The sequence below is a fragment of the Amblyomma maculatum genome, chromosome 7, assembly GCF_055883805.1.
Source record: "Amblyomma maculatum isolate TAMU_Amacu chromosome 7, ASM5588380v1, whole genome shotgun sequence".
Classification (NCBI taxonomy): Eukaryota; Metazoa; Arthropoda; class Arachnida; order Ixodida; family Ixodidae; genus Amblyomma; species Amblyomma maculatum.
The window spans coordinates 24,903,936-24,921,762 of NC_139350.1; the positions used below are offsets into that span (position 1 = coordinate 24,903,936).

The 17,827-nt window shown below is 47.4% G+C and overlaps 1 non-coding gene across 1 annotated transcript; it reads right to left on the reverse strand.

Annotated features, from left to right (window-relative positions):
- Positions 1-14,851: 14,851 nt before the first annotated feature.
- On the reverse strand, positions 14,852-14,925 carry TRNAS-GGA (transfer RNA serine (anticodon GGA)). The gene has a single exon. It is a non-coding gene; the product is annotated as a tRNA-Ser (tRNA).
- Positions 14,926-17,827: the final 2,902 nt, after the last annotated feature.

Sequence of the window (17,827 nt, forward strand, 5' to 3'; positions counted from 1 at the left end):
TCACAATGGAGGAAAAGAACTAGGAAATTAACTAGCAAGTATGCTAGTCACAAGGACGGAGAAATAAAGAGCATTAAGCAACAGGTGAAAAACACAGAAGGTAAAAATTCGATAAATTCGATGGAGAAGAAACAGAGTGTGGAATTGTACTGAAAGTGGAAAATGTAGATCAGGAAGGAAGCTTGCTTTGATAACTCAAGAGGCTTTGCCCTACTTTTTGATGCTAGATCAGGGTGCCTTAGAATACGCAGCTACATAAAGAAATTTAACAATGAAGATGACGCATGTGCTGTATGTGGTAGCTCCAGTGAAACAATTGACCATATTATGCTCGAATGTAATGGTATCCATCCAGAAGTTGATGCAGGCGCAGTAACTGTTCTTGAAGCTCTGGGGTTTAAAGATACCAGTGGCCGGGTGAATAAATCGGCGGTGGAAACTAGCCAAAAACGACTGGAAGATTGGTGGCTTAAAAGCAGAGAAGTGACATAATGTTAGTAATGTAGAAACAAAAATTTAATAAATAGAATGATGGTCTAGTTAACCAATCTAAATCAATAATTAAGATATAGGGAGAAAAATGAGCATGATAGCTACTGCTACCACCCCGTTTCAAAGGGGACGCTCCTATATTCCATCCATCGGCACATAGACCTGCCGCATCGGGAGCAATCAGAGGGTCACGGTGGTGGATCGCGAATCACAGTAAACTAAATCTCTCATCTCTTTCGCACGACGTTACCCTATTTCGTCCCTACAGCGCAAACAAAAAAAGCTTGCCGCTTGTTTTTTTTTTTTTTTTTTTTTTGATGGTAACCGGTTCTAAGCTGGGTCACGGCCGGTCTCGAGGGAGAGAGCGCGCGCTCTTTCTTACGGCTTTCTCAATCGCCGCGGGAACAATGGGAACTTTTCTCCTTGAGTTACGCTCTCCGCCACCGCAAGGGGCGCGACCTGCTCACTGTTCGCTCCGCGTCTGCTTCAGCGGCGTCGGGTGGCTTTTGCCTTGTTTCGCGCTGTCGCTCGCGAGTTTCGTGGTGAGTGCAGCCCCGAAATTAAAGAGCACAGAAGGTAGATGCTGCAGCGGCATGTCGTCAACGTACCACACGTGAACGGATATAAAAAACACTGTCGTTAAGCAAACGTTCGACAAGCATGGTATACATTGCGGCACGGTAGCTACTTTTGTCCATTTTAATGCGAATTTTCCCCAAGCCTGTACAAGAATAGGAACAAAAAGAAAATTGAATGAGCAGTGATCACATCGAAGCTTCTTCAAGGCTGACATGACAGCAACTCGTCTGCAACAGCAAAACCGTCTTTCAGCGCTACATGCGAAACCATTCATGTAGCACCGAAGATGAAAATAATTTCATAAAAGTGTAATGTAAATTGCAAAATGCTTGCATGATATAAGGTATTAGTATAACAGTCAAAGTAAACGTTGTAGGGTTGAGTTTTAAATGTTATTACAATTCATATATTACGCAATGTGTGGTATTATAAGCATTATTTTAAGTTTGGAAATAAACATTGTTTTCGTGAAATTTTTACATGATATTATGCTGCTTATGAAAACAAAAAATGGTTTGATATTCATGACACCACAAGTGCTCGAAGTGGTAAAAAGAGGCCAATAAATGATGAAGGTGATACTCGATGCAGTGACTTACAAATGAGTTCACCTGCTATATCGAAAGTATGCAAGAAACTTCTAAAGCGTTAAAGAAGGACACTCTCACTGAAGACTCATTTCAAGCCTTATATAGCGACCCATTGAGGCTCTCTTCGGGAAAGTAAGGTTAATGTGCGGAAGGGAATGACATATGCTAGATGCGAGGGCTGTAACAGCTAGCGGCACATGACTACATTGTCAAGACGGATGTTTCATCTGAGAGCAAAATCAAGGCACTGAAGGAAGTGATGGCATCTCCTACCATCCCATTTCCCACTGTCACATGTTTCGGTTCACCTTACGTCGCTGGATATATCGTTTAGTTAATCAACTTCGGGTGTGACGCTTGCGCTATTCTTCTTGAAACTAGTGAAAGAAGCAGCCCCATGTAGTACGCTCTTCTACGAGGACAATGTTCTAGTGGACTGCATTATCCGAAACCAGAGCTTGTTGCCCTATTAGACAAGCTTATTTTTTTTTTTGAAAAAGCTGCCGTGCACCTACTACACACAAATGTTCTCGAAGTACTGAAGGTCCTGATTCAGTCAGCATTTCAGAACTCAACACTGAGTTCCCCGAAAGGAACTGACAACAGCTATGTTATCAGGTCCGCTTCTTTGATATTTGAAAAATTTCTCAGAATTCTTCTTCTCAATTAATTATACCAGGAAAATGACAGAGAAGACCGAGAGGCCAACTCCTTATGTGCACAAGCCGTGCAGGAAGATTTTGAGCTGGAATTTTCTAGACGCAGGTCGCATTTTGATGAATTTATGAATATATAGTGCAATGTGTAACTTTGAAGGATAATTTTTTTATTGTTTGCCGCTCTTTTCGATTCTGCTTAACTGTTTATGCTCATTTCCTTGATTAAAAGTAGTTGCGAGACTACATATACATCTTCGGTGTTTCAACCGACTGATATGTTTTGAACGAAGCTAGAGCAGCCTACTCCACTAGACCAGTGAAATTTTTATTATATGAGTAAATTTTTGTTCTTTACTCTGAATCTGAGACGCGTTATGAATTTTTGCCGGTGCCTCTTCTGATCTAAACGAAAACGGTAGCGGTTGACAGAATGCAGGTTGCATGGTGACCCAACAGTTCACCATGCACTCACGTCAGGTCGCGCTACACCTGCTTAAAACATTCAAAGGCAGATTGCATAACCTGGTAAATTTATTTTTGTACAAAACTTAGGGGTAAAAAATGTTGAAGTGCACCCGAAGCTTCATTAGACCGTGCACGGCCGCACTGACGAAGGAGCGCGCGCGTGAGCGGATTGTTGACTGTATTTTTTTCCTCGTACACGATAAATGTTCGATGTTGATGACGGACTTTGTATAAACCATAAGGGGCCAAAATGTCAGGACCTGCCGGTTGCAACTGACGCGAGCGAAGCTAAAAGCGAGCGCGCATTTCCCTTGCGCGTGAACGGCTGTAGCGGAGGAGTAGCAGTGGGGCGGTGGCGACCCCACCGAGGCGCGGCGGGCGGTGGAAACAGACCCCATTGGAGAGGCCGTAAGAGAAGAGAAGCACTCTCTCCCTCGAGACCGGCCGTGGCTGGGTGTGGCTGCCAGGGTGTGGCTGCCAAGGCAACACAAACCCTGCAAAGCCTTCAAACCACATCTCATCAGGTTGCTCACATGATCAGGCGGGTTACTCGAAGCCGCAAAGGCATGCGCGAGGAGGACACCACCCGCCTGGTACAGGCCCTGGTGATGAGCGGCCTCTCATACGGACTACCGTATCTCACCCTGCTCGAAGCAGACATGAGCAAAGCAAATGCAATCATCCGCATGGCTTATAAACACGCATTGGGCCTACCCAAGTACACATCAAACGACAGCCTTGAAGACCTCGGGCTGACCAACACCTTTGCCGAAGTACAAGAGGCGGTTCTTACCTCACAGAAGGAAAGGCTTTTTACCACCAGGGCCGGAAGGACTATCTTGGAAAGGATTGGCACACCAATGGATCTCAAGAAAGTCCAGGACACACAAGACATCGATCCCACTCTTCGATCTCGCATTTATGTGTCCCCACTGCCAAAGAACATGCAGAAAGAAAAGCACGATGGCCGAAGAAAGGCTCGAGTCGACTGCTTGCGCCGAACTCACGGACAGACAAGAAACGCAGTCTACGTTGACGCTGCCACATACCCAAACTCAGCTCACACCGTGGCGGTAGTGCTAGACACCAATTTCAAGGAAATCACCAGCACCTCTATTCCAACAAGTAGCCCAACTGTAGCTGAAACAGCCGCAATAGCGCTGGCCATACAACATGGAGGCACCTCGGGACAGAACCTCAATATAGTAACAGACTCAAAGTCGGCCTGTCGGCTCTTTCTCTCAGGCAGAATCCCGAAACCCATCGCACCTATACTCAACACTGAGTACACTCAAAAATCCACCAGCAAGCATCAAATCCCTTGGACTCCCGGTCACGAGGGTCTTGAGGGTAACGAGGCTGCGGATGGCCTAGCTCGAGGATACACAAACCGAGCAGGCAACCTTCCCGACCTTATCCGCCTACCCCCCTCCTATGGCGAAAGACTACTTTCTCTCCGAATACAGAGACAAGTCTTTCCCCCTCCGCACCGCCAACTCACCGCGGGAGAGGCTAGAGATTGGCGCAAACTACAAACAAACACTTTCCCAAACCTGCATAAGCTTAACATCATTTTTCCTAATCAATATAAAGACGTCTGCCCTTGGTGTGGCGAGACCCCAACCACATACCACGTCACATGGGGATGCTTCGGCGATAAACCCCGCGGCTTGGACACACAAAACTCCGAGGAACAGTGGGAGACCTCCCTGCTGAGCTCAGATTTGGAGACCCAAAGAAAAATGGTTGTCCAGGCCAGAGCCACAGCGGTGGTCATTGGGATCCTGAAATAAGGATTCCACCCGAAATGTATAATCATCTTTTTTTTCTTTTTTTTTTCTTTTTGCCAATAAAAGTTTTCAACAACAACAACAACAACAATCCTTTCTCTATGGAGGCTGTGTTTCTTCTTCCTGTTCGACGAAAGCCACCACAAAAGGACGCCCGGTTTTTCCTCGGAGGAAGCGGAGCGTCGAAAGTTGGGAGCATTTTCTTACAAAAAGCGGTGCCTTCCCACCCTTCAACCTCCCCTCCTCCATCACACACAGACAGCCCATGGTCGTCCCATCTTTCAACTCCTACATGGGTTTGACTGTGGAGGGGGCAACGCCGAACTCAGAACAAGAGCGGAGAAGTGTGTACCCTGCAAAACAGGTAGAAAGGGGAGGTGTTGGGGGGGGGGGGGGGAGGGGGCGGTGAGGCGAGAAGCGAAGCAGCTGCTTTTTATTTTGCTGTTTTTATTCTCAACACAGCGTCACTTGTCCATAGTTGCTTGAGCCTGCCTGCGTTCCCTGCGACTCTGCGAGAAGACGACGAGGTTGATTGCCGAACGAGTCGGCGTTCGTGCTCTGGTGTTGGTACGCATTTTCAGAAAAGTTTGGTTGCGCTCAGCGATTATTTCACGAAGTGCGCTCCTCGATGCCTCACTCTGAACGACTTCGTGAAAGTGTGAACTTCGGAATGTAACGGCGGATGGCTGGTCGTCGCGGTGGTGGTGTTCCAACGGATCCTTGGCACCAAATTTCAACTGCGCATGTAAGTGACGTTTTACATTTTGTCTTACGTGTTTTTTTCTGCTATTTAACTTGGCCTGAACATGCTTTGTTATTGCTCACGTCTGCGACGCCGCTTCTTACTGCTGTTTGTCTCTGAACTGGCCCCTGAGCACAATGTCTTGGGTCACAAACCGAGCACACCACTCCCTCAGTTCTCAGACGGGAGGAGCAGCGCATCCCAAAATTGTCTGATGGTCACAGCCTTTTCGTAGAATGTTTACGGTGCATTTATAGTCGTCTACGACACGCGCAAGCGTGTCCAGCGGTCGAAAGTATGCGTCGACGAGCACAAATCCAGTCCCGGTGATACGTATAGGGTAGAAAACCTGGGCCAGGGGGCGCTGCGCCGCTCTGTGTGTCAGCGCCCTCCATGGAGACCCCGTCAAAACCTCCGCGCAACGCGGCCGCGTCGTCTGCTCCCCGCCGCATCGAAAAGCATGCTGTCGTCTGCTCCGCGCTGCTTCCAGCACGTGTTTGCGCGCGCGCGCTCGGTTGTTTCTCTCTTCCTCCGGCCGTGTTCTTGCCGCCGTCGCGCTCCAACAAAGGGGGCAAAAAAAAAAAAAAGAACTGGAATGAAAAAGGGACGGCGCGCTTTTTCGAACTCGTGTTGAAACGGTGGTTGTCGGCTTTTTTTTTTTAGGTATCTCGTACCGCTCGTATCTCGCACCTCTGTAACTGGCGGTGCCGCAGCAGCCATCGCGGAACCAAGTCGGCCTCAAGAAACAGATATACGTCATTAATGTCATCACTTGGCGCTTATAAAGAAAAGCACATACGTCAATCATTCGATCTATCCTCATACGCGATCCTGCTTCGGGAGCTCAAAACTGCGCATCCGCTAGAGGAGATAACTGAACTAAGAATTGCACAGCGTAGCTGTGGAATTAAGAATACAAAGATTTCCGTGGAGAGGTGTCCCCGCCTGCATGGAAAGTCGTCAGGCATTTCCTCGCTCTTCGTCTCGTGGAGAGAGGAAACTGCCGCACAAAAATGGCATGCCTCGGCTTCTCGTCAGTGACCTAGCTCGTTAAGAAACCCATAATCGTTAAAGGTAGATAGGTCATTGATTTGGATGTCAGTGCCGCAGCATCGAACTCTCCCTGACCGCTGTCAGCAGGAACCAAAGGGTAAGGCGGCATGTTTGTGTTTTTGTAGGGAACGCGTCCTAAACGCGCCGAAAGCAGGCACCACGGCGCCAGTAGCATCGCCTAAAACGTGTCCTCAAAGAGTTGAATAGGCCCCTTTCAAGTGAGCAGTCACAAATGGAAAGGAAGCTCCCCAACCAGCGCCCGGAGCGCTCGTCACTCTGTACATGCGTATCAATTCTCAATGAGATGGCTGGACCCTTCATTCTGTGAACAACATGGACAGAGACATCAAGAGGTGCCGCCTCAAGTCCTTCAAAATACCTCTCGTTTGCTTCTGCCTTCGATCAGCGAATTCGCGTTCGTTTTTTTTTTTTTGCATGTCTGATGCTGCCAACAAGCACTCTTTGAAAACAATGTCCGCGACGATCAAATAATCATAATTTCTCGCTTTCGAAGGCATCGATAAAAACATGCTTCCAGCCAGCCTCTATGTCAGCCGGGGCACAGAAAAAAGCAAAAATAAGAAACCCCACTGGCAAAGAGCGCCGGCTTTGCGCGCAAAGACGCGCGTCCATCCCCCCTCGTCCTCACTCTCCTTCTCCCGCTCCGCGTGCACGTACGACTGCCTGTAGCACGCGCTCTCGAGCGAGCGAGCTGCGCAGACTCCGCAGACAGCCGCGCGCAGTGCGGGCGCGGATGCGCGTAGGTTTTGTAGTTCCTCTCCGCTCCGCTGGAAACCGAGCGCTGGCGTCGCGAAGCAAACTCCAGCTTTGGTTTCCTATTGACATTGTGTGTTTGCATGCCGAATTATTTTACTCGCTGCCTACATCGATTTTGATCGTCTGTTGTTGCTGCTTTAAGGGAACGTTACTATAAATGCGGAAGAGCATGTAGAATGATGCGATGAGTCCATGGTTCTTTTGCCAGCAACTTGTACGTTCGGAGGCCGCGCGTTTGATATCCTAAAGCCACGCTTTCAGAACGCTAATGATTTAGCCCCGCAGTTTTGAGCTGGTGGCGTTGAGACCGGAGGTGGGACCGAGCCGATTCATGTACATACTGTCGCAGTGACGCAATGTGCTGAAAAAAAAAACCTTTCTCACGTTTTTTTTTCGCTGCAGGCTCAAGTCCTTTGTCTCATCTGCGCAAGAACGTACACTGTTTCTTCAAAGCATTTGCACCTGGTCACTGCTATCCGTTCTGGTAAGTCCAAAGCGTTGTTTCCGTTCAGAAAGGGGCGTTTAAATTGGCACGCGCACTTCTGTGGTGCATATTTCTGATTACTGACATCTGCCTCAATCAATACTGCATCTGATCTCGCCAGATAATATTTATTTCTCCTCCATGTGTGTCTCCTTGCGTGTTGCCATTTTCGCACATGCCCTGCAATATGACACACGCCCAGACAGTGACTTATCAAGCCTTGAGTTTCAGCGTGTTTAAGGATGTGTGCGAGTGAATAGTGTTATTTAACTTACTGATCATTTCTGTTAAGAACTGATAACAAATATTGGACTCGATCAAATCAATTAACAAGTGAAAGTCTGGGTTAGCTAGGGATCAAATGTCTTCAGCACTGAAGCAAGCCATATGTCCCCCTTTTCTCTGCTTTAAGACTGACTTTTGTGATTAGCGCATAAAAAGACCAACGCAACAAAAATAATAACGGGGACAAAGGAACACAAAATGACAGGACGGGCACTGAAATATGTTTTGTGTTCCTCTGTCCCCGTTTTGTTTCTTTTTTTTTTTTGCTGGACTTTTAACGTGCTAAGTATGAATCAACTGGCCCAAACAGCTATTTTGATCAAGCGTGTTACTTTTTGTTAGCGAGCTAAGGCTAATTTTTATGTCACTAATATTTTTCATTTGGGAATTTGCTATAGTTTTTACTCAGCTATTTCAATTCTGAAATTTTCAGCCTCCTGGCTAATAACAACACATTCTTTTTCTTCTATAGTTTCTATTGTTCGACATTGTGTTATACTCATTACTACGAATCACTGGTACTGAGACATTCCCTCATTAAAGTTTAATGCGTATTGTCATTGTGCTAGCAGTTGTCATAAATCTGCTATTCTAATTTATTTTAGCAATTATTTCAACTGTTAAGAGGTGGCAGATATTGTTACAGATATATCTAGGAACAGGAGTTGTAGCTTCTGGAGTTAAGCTTATTGCCAAAATATTTGAGTCATTGTTTTAGCATGTGTGATGCCATTCTTTTTTGTACTATAGTTATGAATTTACTAGTTATAATATCATGCTAATGTTATAAATGATACCTTTCTGCAGCGTACCTGCCAGTAGGAGGAATGCAGTGTAGAAATGCTGTTACTCCTGCTGCTAAAGGTCAGCCTGCCTTATCAGAGCTGGACGACTACTTACAGCAAGATTTGTGTGGTATGTATTTTTGATGTAACTGTGGCATTGTGGCCTGTTCATTGTTGCTTGATGTCTATCAAAGAGCATATTTTTCTATGCTGAGGAGCAATAGCCCTGGCATAACATTGATTTTGGAACCATTCAGTGTTTTTGAGCAACTTAACAAGGGAGGAATTTTGGCAGTATGTAATGGATCTGAAATTGGTGACTTCTTTTTATTGAGTAAGCTATCAATGGTATGCTTTCTTGCTTTTTTTTCTTTGTAACCTAAAATTTAAATTGTTTGCACTTGGTTCTCAGCAGGTAGGTTATATTGTCGGATGGGTATAATTTCCAACAACTCACGTGCTCTTATGTTGCTACGTATGTCCACAACAGAATGAAACTAATGTAGTAATCCCGATCGCCATCAGCTCGCGCGCCAACCCGAAGAGATAGACGAAGTGGAGCCGGAGCCTTGTTGGCACTGCACTGTTGGTTCGAACGCTACCCCCGTCGCTTTGGTTTGCGGACGTTGCCTACGGTCTTGGTGCCCCAATAAACACCTTACACCTGGTGGAGGTGTCTCGGTCGTCGCTCCAGTCCTCCTCGCAAATTTCACCCTGGAACTTCGGAACCGTACACTACCACCTTCGGCCACAACCATGCAGGACGCTCCCAGCCAACCATCGGCGCCCATCCCTGCCACTCCTGCCACCATCTTCTGCCCCGAAGCGCAACGCCCCCGTGACCCACCTTTCTTCAGTGGTACCGACGACCATGACGTTGACAACTGGCTAGCCTCTTTCGAGCGCGTCAGCACTTACAACCGCTGGGACGATTCTATAAAACTGAGCAACGTCCTCTTCTACCTCACGAACGCGGCAAATCTGTGGTTTCGAAACCACGAAGCCGATCTTTCGACGTGGTCTGTCTTCAAGAAGAACTTCGCGGATCTCTTCTGCCGTCCTGCGGTATGCAAACTCCGCGCCGAACAACGCCTCCATGCACGGCTTCAACTTCCCGAGGAAACATTTACCAGCTACATTGAGGACGTGGTTGACCTCTGCAAGCGGGTCAATCCGTCCATGCCCGAGCCCGAAAGAGTCACACATGTTCTAAAAGGTCTCACTGATGATGCGTAATATATGATGTCGGCCAGGGACCCTACTTCCGTATCCGACATTATAACCCTATGCCAGAGGTTTGAGGAACTACGAAAGCAACGCGTTTCTACGCGGCGGGCTGCCGCACCTGCCGGCATTGCTGGCTTGGCACTGGCTACGTCGTCTGCGGAACAGTCTCAATTTATGCAGAATATCCAAGACTTCATCCGCGAAGAAGTTGCACGCCAGCTGTTCCTCCTCCATCCAGTTCAGCCGACCGTCTGCACTTCGCAATTAGCGCCGGCCAACGCGCCATCCATCTCGCCGGCTATCCGCCAAGTTATCGAGGAAAAAGTCGCCGAAGCGCTGCCTTCTAGTGTTCCCATCTCTTCTGTGCAAGCCCAACTCACTTACGCTCAAGTAACAGCTGGAAAGCGCGGTCCGCTTCCTACATCATCTTACCAGAACGGCCCTACATTTTATGTTCCACCTCGTTTCATGGCCCCTCAGTCTCCGATCCCTCGACCGCGACGCCGCATTACGAACCCATGACGAACCGCCGACAATCGCCCAATTTGCTATGCTTGCGGGCCCTCGGGTCACGTCGCTCGCCTTTGCCGTCAGCGCCCGCTCCATCCTGAGAACGCAGTCCGTCAGTACCACTACGATCCCGAGCCGCCCTTGAGCAACGTCTCTTCTGGATCGTCTCCACCTCGGGCTCAGTACTCGACACGCCGTTCGCCTTCGCCTCGCCGACGTTCCATTTCGCCGATGCTCCGGCGACAGGGCCCTACGCAAGGGGAAAACTAAATGCCGCAGTTCCGGAGGCAAGAACTGGGCGTTCGACGAACTCGTTAAGTCCTCCGCCTTCTCCCGCCAACGTCATTGAAGTGTTCGTAGAAGGTTTTCCGTTCTTGCGCTGGTGGATACGGGTGCTGCCGTCTCCGTAATTAGTGATGCCCTTCGCCGCAAAATTCGCAAGGTCACGACGCCGCTTTCTGCCTTTTCGCTTCGTACAACCAGTTCAGAGCGCATCACCCCTGTGGCAGCGTGCACGGTACGAGTTTGCATCAAAGACATTACGTATCTCGTCGAGATGGTGATGCTTTACGCCTGCTTCCAGGACATCGTCCTTGGCTACGACTTTCTGTCGACTCACAGTGCCGTGATTGATTGTGCTCGTGCTGAAGTTGAGCTTTCCCCTGTGTGTAATGTTTCCCTGTGTGACCCGCCTGTGCGCCCTGCTAAACTCCTTGTAGCTGCAGATACCGACATTCCTCCCTTTTCTCCTGTTCTCGTTCCCCTTATTTCGACATCTGCCCTCCCTAGTCCTGTTCTCTTTACGCCCAAACTTGCCTCCGCCCACCATAACCGCCTCCTTCTCCCTTTCGCCGTTCTAATGATTTCTGATGGCAGCTGTGTCAGCTATGCTTCCAACCCTTTTCCCTGCCCGACGGTTCTTCGCGGGGAGTGCCTCGGGTACATTGAAGAGCTGGATCCTGATCGCACTTACATGTTCTCCGAACCTGAAGTTTTTCCTCACGTCGCTGCCCTGACGTCTTGTGCTGCTACGAGTGATGAGCTTCCTGTCGACGCCCTTCATCGAGCTATCGCGACCGACCTTCCGTCCGCCCAACGGGACCAAATAGTCGCCCTCCTTCAGCGCTTCAGTGCATCTTTTGACGTGTGCCAGCCTTCCTTGGGCCGCGCCTTGACCGTTTCTCATGCAATCGACACTGGTCCTCATGCTCCCCTGCGGCAGCAACCATATCGCGTGTCGCCCACTGAGCGCCGCGTCATTCGTGACAATGTCGCCGATATGCTTCAACGGGGCATCATACGACCATCTCATAGCCCTTGGGCCTCCCCCGTAGTGTTGGTGACGAAGAAAGATGGCACGATCCGCTTATGTGTGGACTACTGGCGTCTGAATAAGATAACCCGCAAAGATGCTTACCCACTACCACGAATTGACGACGCGCTAGATTGTTTGCAAGGAGCGGAGTTCTTTTCGTCGCTAGATTTGTGCTCTGGCTATTGGCAAGTACCGATGGCTTCCGCTGACCGCCCGAAAACAGACTTCATCACTCCCGATGGCTTGTATGAATTCAATGTGATGCCGTTCGGACTGTGCAACGCCCCCGCCACCTTCGAGAGAATGATGGATAACATTCTCAGTGGGCTCAAATGGGAAACGTGTCTTTGTTATCTAGATGACATTGTCGTTTTCTCGAAAGATTTCCCTTCCCACCTTCTGCGCCTTCAGCGTGTCCTTACGTGCCTTACTGAAGCCGGCCTACAGCTCAACTTGAAGAAATGTCACTTTGCCGCTACCACGCTCACAATACTTGGTCATGTCATATCCAAGGATGGTGTTCTACCGGATCCTATCAAACTTCGTGCCGTCGCATACTTCCCCAAGCCCACAACCTTGAAAGAACTTCGCAGTTTTGTCGGTCTATGTTCGTATTTCCGGCGTTCTATCCGCAACTTCACCAGTATCATCGCCCCTTTAACGCAACTTCTCGCCGGAAGCCCGAACCTCTCCTCTTGGTCACCAGCTTGTGATGCTGCGTTCAGTACACTACGCCGTCTACTGGTCTCTCCCCCTATACTACGCCATTTTGACCCTGTCTGCTCGACCGAAATACACACTGATGCAAGCGGCGTAGGTCTGGGCGCTGTTCTTGCTCAACGGAAACCTGGATATTCCGAGTATGTCGTCGCGTACACTAGTCGGAATCGAACTATTCTGTGACCGAAAAGGAGTGTCTGGCCATCATATGGGCCATTACCAAGTTTCGTCCTTATATTTACGGTCGCCCATTCTACGTTGTTACCGACCACCACGCGCTCTGTTGGCTATCCTCCCTCAAAGACCCCTCCGGCCGCCTCGCCCTCTGGGCGTTACGTCTTGAGGAGTACGATGTCCACGTCATCTATCGATCTGGACGCAAGCACACCGACGCTGATGCCCTTTCCCGTTCACCGCTTCCTAACGACTCGACGGCTGGCTTCGTTTGTGCCTATACGATATGTCGCCGCTCAACATTACGAACATGAAATCTGAGCAGCAGAAGGATCCATGGATATCCTCCCTCTTAACATTCCTTTCTACGCCCGCACAGCTGTCTCCGTCACGTGCACTTCGTCGTCAGGCCCACCACTTCGCCACTCGTGACGGACTTTTATACCGCCGCAATTACAATCCTACAGGGCGAAAGTGGCTTCTCGTGATTCCGCGACATCTACGTGCTGAAATCTGCGCCTCTTTCCACGCCGATCCCCAATGCGGCCATGCAGGTGTCATGAAAACCTATTCTCGACTGCGTATGAGATATTACTGGTGCGGCATGTACCGCTTCATTCGTCAATACATCCGATCCTGTACCGCCTTCCAACGTCGCAAGAATCCACCCAATCAGCCAGCCGCTCCGTTGCAGCCATTGCCTTGCCCCAGCCGCCCTTTTGACCGTGTCGGTATCGATCTGTATGGCCCGCTTCCGACCACTTCGGCTAACAACCGCTGGGTCATCGTAGCCGTTGACCACCTAACCCGTTACGTGGAAACATCGGCCTTGCAGTCTGCCACCGCACGGGATGTTGCTTCATTTATTCTGCATTGCCACGTTCTTCGTCACGGCGCACCGAAAGAATTGATCCGTGACCGCGGACGTGCGTTTCTTTCCGACACTGTCGAAGCCCTCCTCAAACAGTGCCAGATCATTCACCGGAGCACCACAGCGTATCACCCCCAAACGAATGGCATGACTGAGCGATTTAATCGCACTCTTAGTGACATGCTAGCCATGTACGTTGATAGCGCTCACTCTAATTAGGATCAAGTGCTGCCTTTTGTAACGTACGCCTACAATACGGCTACGCAGACTAAGACTGGGTTCTCCCCCTACTTTCTTTTATATGGTCGGGAACCCACGTCCACCATGGATACTATCCTGCCCTACCACCCCGACGCTTCAGAGACCACTCTACTGTCTAAAGCGCACACATTTGCCAAAGAATGCCAACAATTGGCGCGCTCCTTCACAACGGAGAACCAGGCTCAACAAAAGCATAACCGGGACCCTACAAATCCAGCGCCTTCATATCCCTCAGGTGCCCTCGTTTGGCTCTGGGTGACTTCCTCTGCACCCGGCCTCTCATCCAAACTCCTATCGCGCTATCATGGACGTTACCGCTTTCTCGAACAATCTTCTCCCGTCAATTACGTAGTAGAGCCCTTGAACCCATCTCCTGATCATCGCCGCCGCGGCCGAGAAACTGCACATGTCGACCGCCTCAAGCCGTATTATGATCCCCCTATCCTTTCCTCGCCATGAGTCGCCAGGATGGCTCCTTTTCCGCCGGGGGGTATTGTAGTAATCCCGATCACCATCAGCTCGCGCGCCAACCCGAAGAGGTAGACGAAGTGGAGCCGGAGCCTTGTTGGCACTGCACTGTTGGTTCGAACGCTACCCCCGTCGCTTTCGTTTGCGGACGTTGCCTACGGTCTTGGTGCTCCAATAAACATTCTTTGCACTAAAAATGAAATACTGCAGATGATATATACTATAATGGATGATATTCGAACACTTCCAGCTTTATTGTTTCTTTTGTGTTGTTTATATTGTTTCATTCCATCTGTACCCACCGTATTTTCTTTACGTCCCACCACTACCATTTAAATATATATATATATATATATATATATATATATATATATATATATATATATATATATATATATATATATAATTTGGGTTTTGGGGTTTAACGTCCCAAAGCGACTCAGGCTATGAGAAATGCCGGTCAAATATTTAGGGGAATCCCCCAAGGTGGAGTAGATTTGTAATAAGGGAGTAATTACTCATTGCATCCACCCAAGCGCAGCCATACGGCTACAAAGGAAAGCTATACAGCTTTCTCAGAAACTTCGTAGTTAAAGAAAAATTCGTCCTGATCCGGGAATCGAACCCGGCACCACCGCCTTTCCGGGGCAGTCGCTCTACCGACTGAGCTAACCAGGACGGTCAGCAGAGCAGACGGTAGGGCGAGAGCGAATTGATCTATAACTCGAAGTGGGAATGGTGTTGGTCAAATATTTAGGGGAATCCCCCAAGGTGGAGTAGATTTGTAATAAGGGAGTAATGGAGAAGGGAGTAAGGGAGAAAGCTGTATAGCTTTCCTTTGTAGCCGTATGGCTGCGCTTGGGTGGATGCAATGAGTAATTACTCCCTTATTACAAATTCAATATATATATATAGTGAAATATACCATTTCACTATATATATATATATATATATATATATATATATATATATATATATATATATATATATATATATATATATATATAGTGAAATGGTAGTAGTGGGACATAAAGAAAATATGGTGGGTACAAATGGAATAAAAAATATAAACAACACAAAAGTAAGAATAAAGCTGGAAGTGCTCAAATATCATCCGTTATATATTATCTTAGTTGTAAGCACTTTTAAGTACTTAGGAATCCACATAACCTCTGATCTTCGATGGAACGAGCACATATCGTATATAGAAAAAAAAAAGCTTTAAGACAACTACACTATCTGAGAAGAACGCTGGCACAATCCACATAAGAAATAAAGCTTTTAGCTTATAAAACATTTGTAAGGCCAATATTGGAATATGCTGCAGCAGTGTGGGACCCTTGCACCGAAACTAACAAAATTAAATTAGAAAATGTCAAACGCAAAGCAGCCAGGCTTATATTTAATTGTTACAGTTGGAAAGTTTCTCCAACAGCTCTACTGAAAACCGCAGGTCTTGAAGAACTGGCCTTGCGTCGTCATCGCGAAAAATTAAAGTTGTTCTACTTATTTTATCACAGTAAAATAAAAATAGAGCAAGGAATTTTAGTTGAGCACACATCTCGTCGCTACGCTCCTGCCATTCTAAAAGAGTCGCCACGTTTTCGTGTAAAACAAATGTTTTTAAATACTCCTTCTTTCCCGATACCATCACTAATGGAATGGTTTAACCGCAAACATTGTCAATTGCGAATCCGTGAATCTATTTTTACAAGCTCTTAATGAAGCATAGGGCTCTTATGTTTCCCCGTTTTGGGACAAGTTGAATGCCTTTGTTCGTTGTCAACTTAGACATCGTTTGTCAACTCTCTGCCTCTGCACTCGGCTTTGTGTGGCATGCTCTGGTTTTGATTCTGATTGTTTCCTGCTTCTGTTGTAATGCTCATCTTGTTTTTTCCAGGATGTTTGTACTCCACTCCTGCCTAAGTCCTGTGACACAGGCCGGCAGTATTTGCTAAGTAAAAAAATAAAAAATAAAAAAGATGGGTTCAGCTCTGAATTTATCATCCATTTTAGTTAGTGGCAGTTGCACTGACTAAAATAGCCACACACACACAGTTTCTGTCTCACCATTGGAGTATTCAACGAGGATAACGTAAACAGGTGTCCGTATCTCAAGTAGCTTGTAAGTGGCATCAATGGCCAGAAACTCTGGAAAGGCAGCCATGTTGCGCTGCATAGAATCGTTGAATGGTAGGATTCCTTTGAGGTTGTTGTCGTGTACCAAAATGTGGTAGCTTGTACCTAAAAAGCACATGACATGTTCAAAAATCAGTCTAATTTGAAATTCACATAGCAAGGTATTTGTACTTGAGTTTGTTAGAAAAATTAATAACTCTCTTGTAATGTTCAGACACTTTGACAACTCATGCACAGCTCCGCATCACTCAGAATACATTGTTCATATTGTGTGTAAATTCTTCTATATATGGATCATGACTTGCTACAAGTCGCTTGCATGCTCATTAGAAGTGATTTTTTTCTGATTCTTTCTAATTATAGTGACGGTAATTGTCATCCCATCTCTCTCCCGGTTCCATACTGTGCACAGCATTTCTAGATACCCGTTAGGCAGCTTGCAGGCCTAAATCTGACCCGGAATAATGGAATAAATAGGAGGAATCCCTTAAAATTTAAATATAAGGTATATTTGATAACTAGCATAGTAAACTAAATTTCATTGCGAGACTTGCTATTTACCTGTGTATGAGAAAGGCTTTATACTGAAGCAATATAAATAGGTATGCTGCAACATTGGTGATATTAACAAGCATTGCACATGTAAGCACTAGAGATATGGCACCAAAAGTAACTGACTAGCTTTGCTTGTTGCACTCTTGGCAGATACTGGTATTCACTTATCCTCTTGTTAGGGCTATGCACGTGACTTGTTGATGTATGTGCATGTTTATACCTTTTATGTTTTCGAAAACTTTCATCAATAAGGTCTTACCATACTCCTTCTGCAGGAGGAGTGCTGTTTGGACAAGGTCGTTTCTTGTTTCTGGCTTGGATATACTGGCTGCATTACTTAGATCTTTGAGTAGAACAAATTTTCCTGTTGCTTCTTCAATGCGTTTTTTTACAAGCTTCTTGTTTGCTTGCAAGGCAAGACGTTCAGCGGCATCACTCCTGGCAGTTGCTTCCCGCAGTGCCAGACTTTGTGGCAGGTGATCATAAAGTGCCTGCAAAAAATAAGCCCTCGGAACTTTAGAGAGCAATAAAAGATGCACTCGTGTTAAGTTGATTGGGTTGCCATCTAAAAAGGATACCATGTACTAATTCTTTCCAAAAAGACGGTTGTCATTCCAGCCTGTTCATATTTATTTTGCAAGAGGCATATAGGTAAGAAAAAGCTCACAGGAACCGCGAAACAAACAAAACACTCCTGAACACGCCGCATGCGCGCGCGTAAATCACTGCGGGCTGGCACGCGACGCGAAAACGCATCCACACTGAGTAGGTTTCGCCGCTGAGCCGCAAGATGGCAACTCTGCTCGATCTCGAGGCCTCAGCACGACGTGGCGGCTGAGTCGGTGATAGTGCCGCTGCCATATAACGCACGTTTTGACAAGTGGGC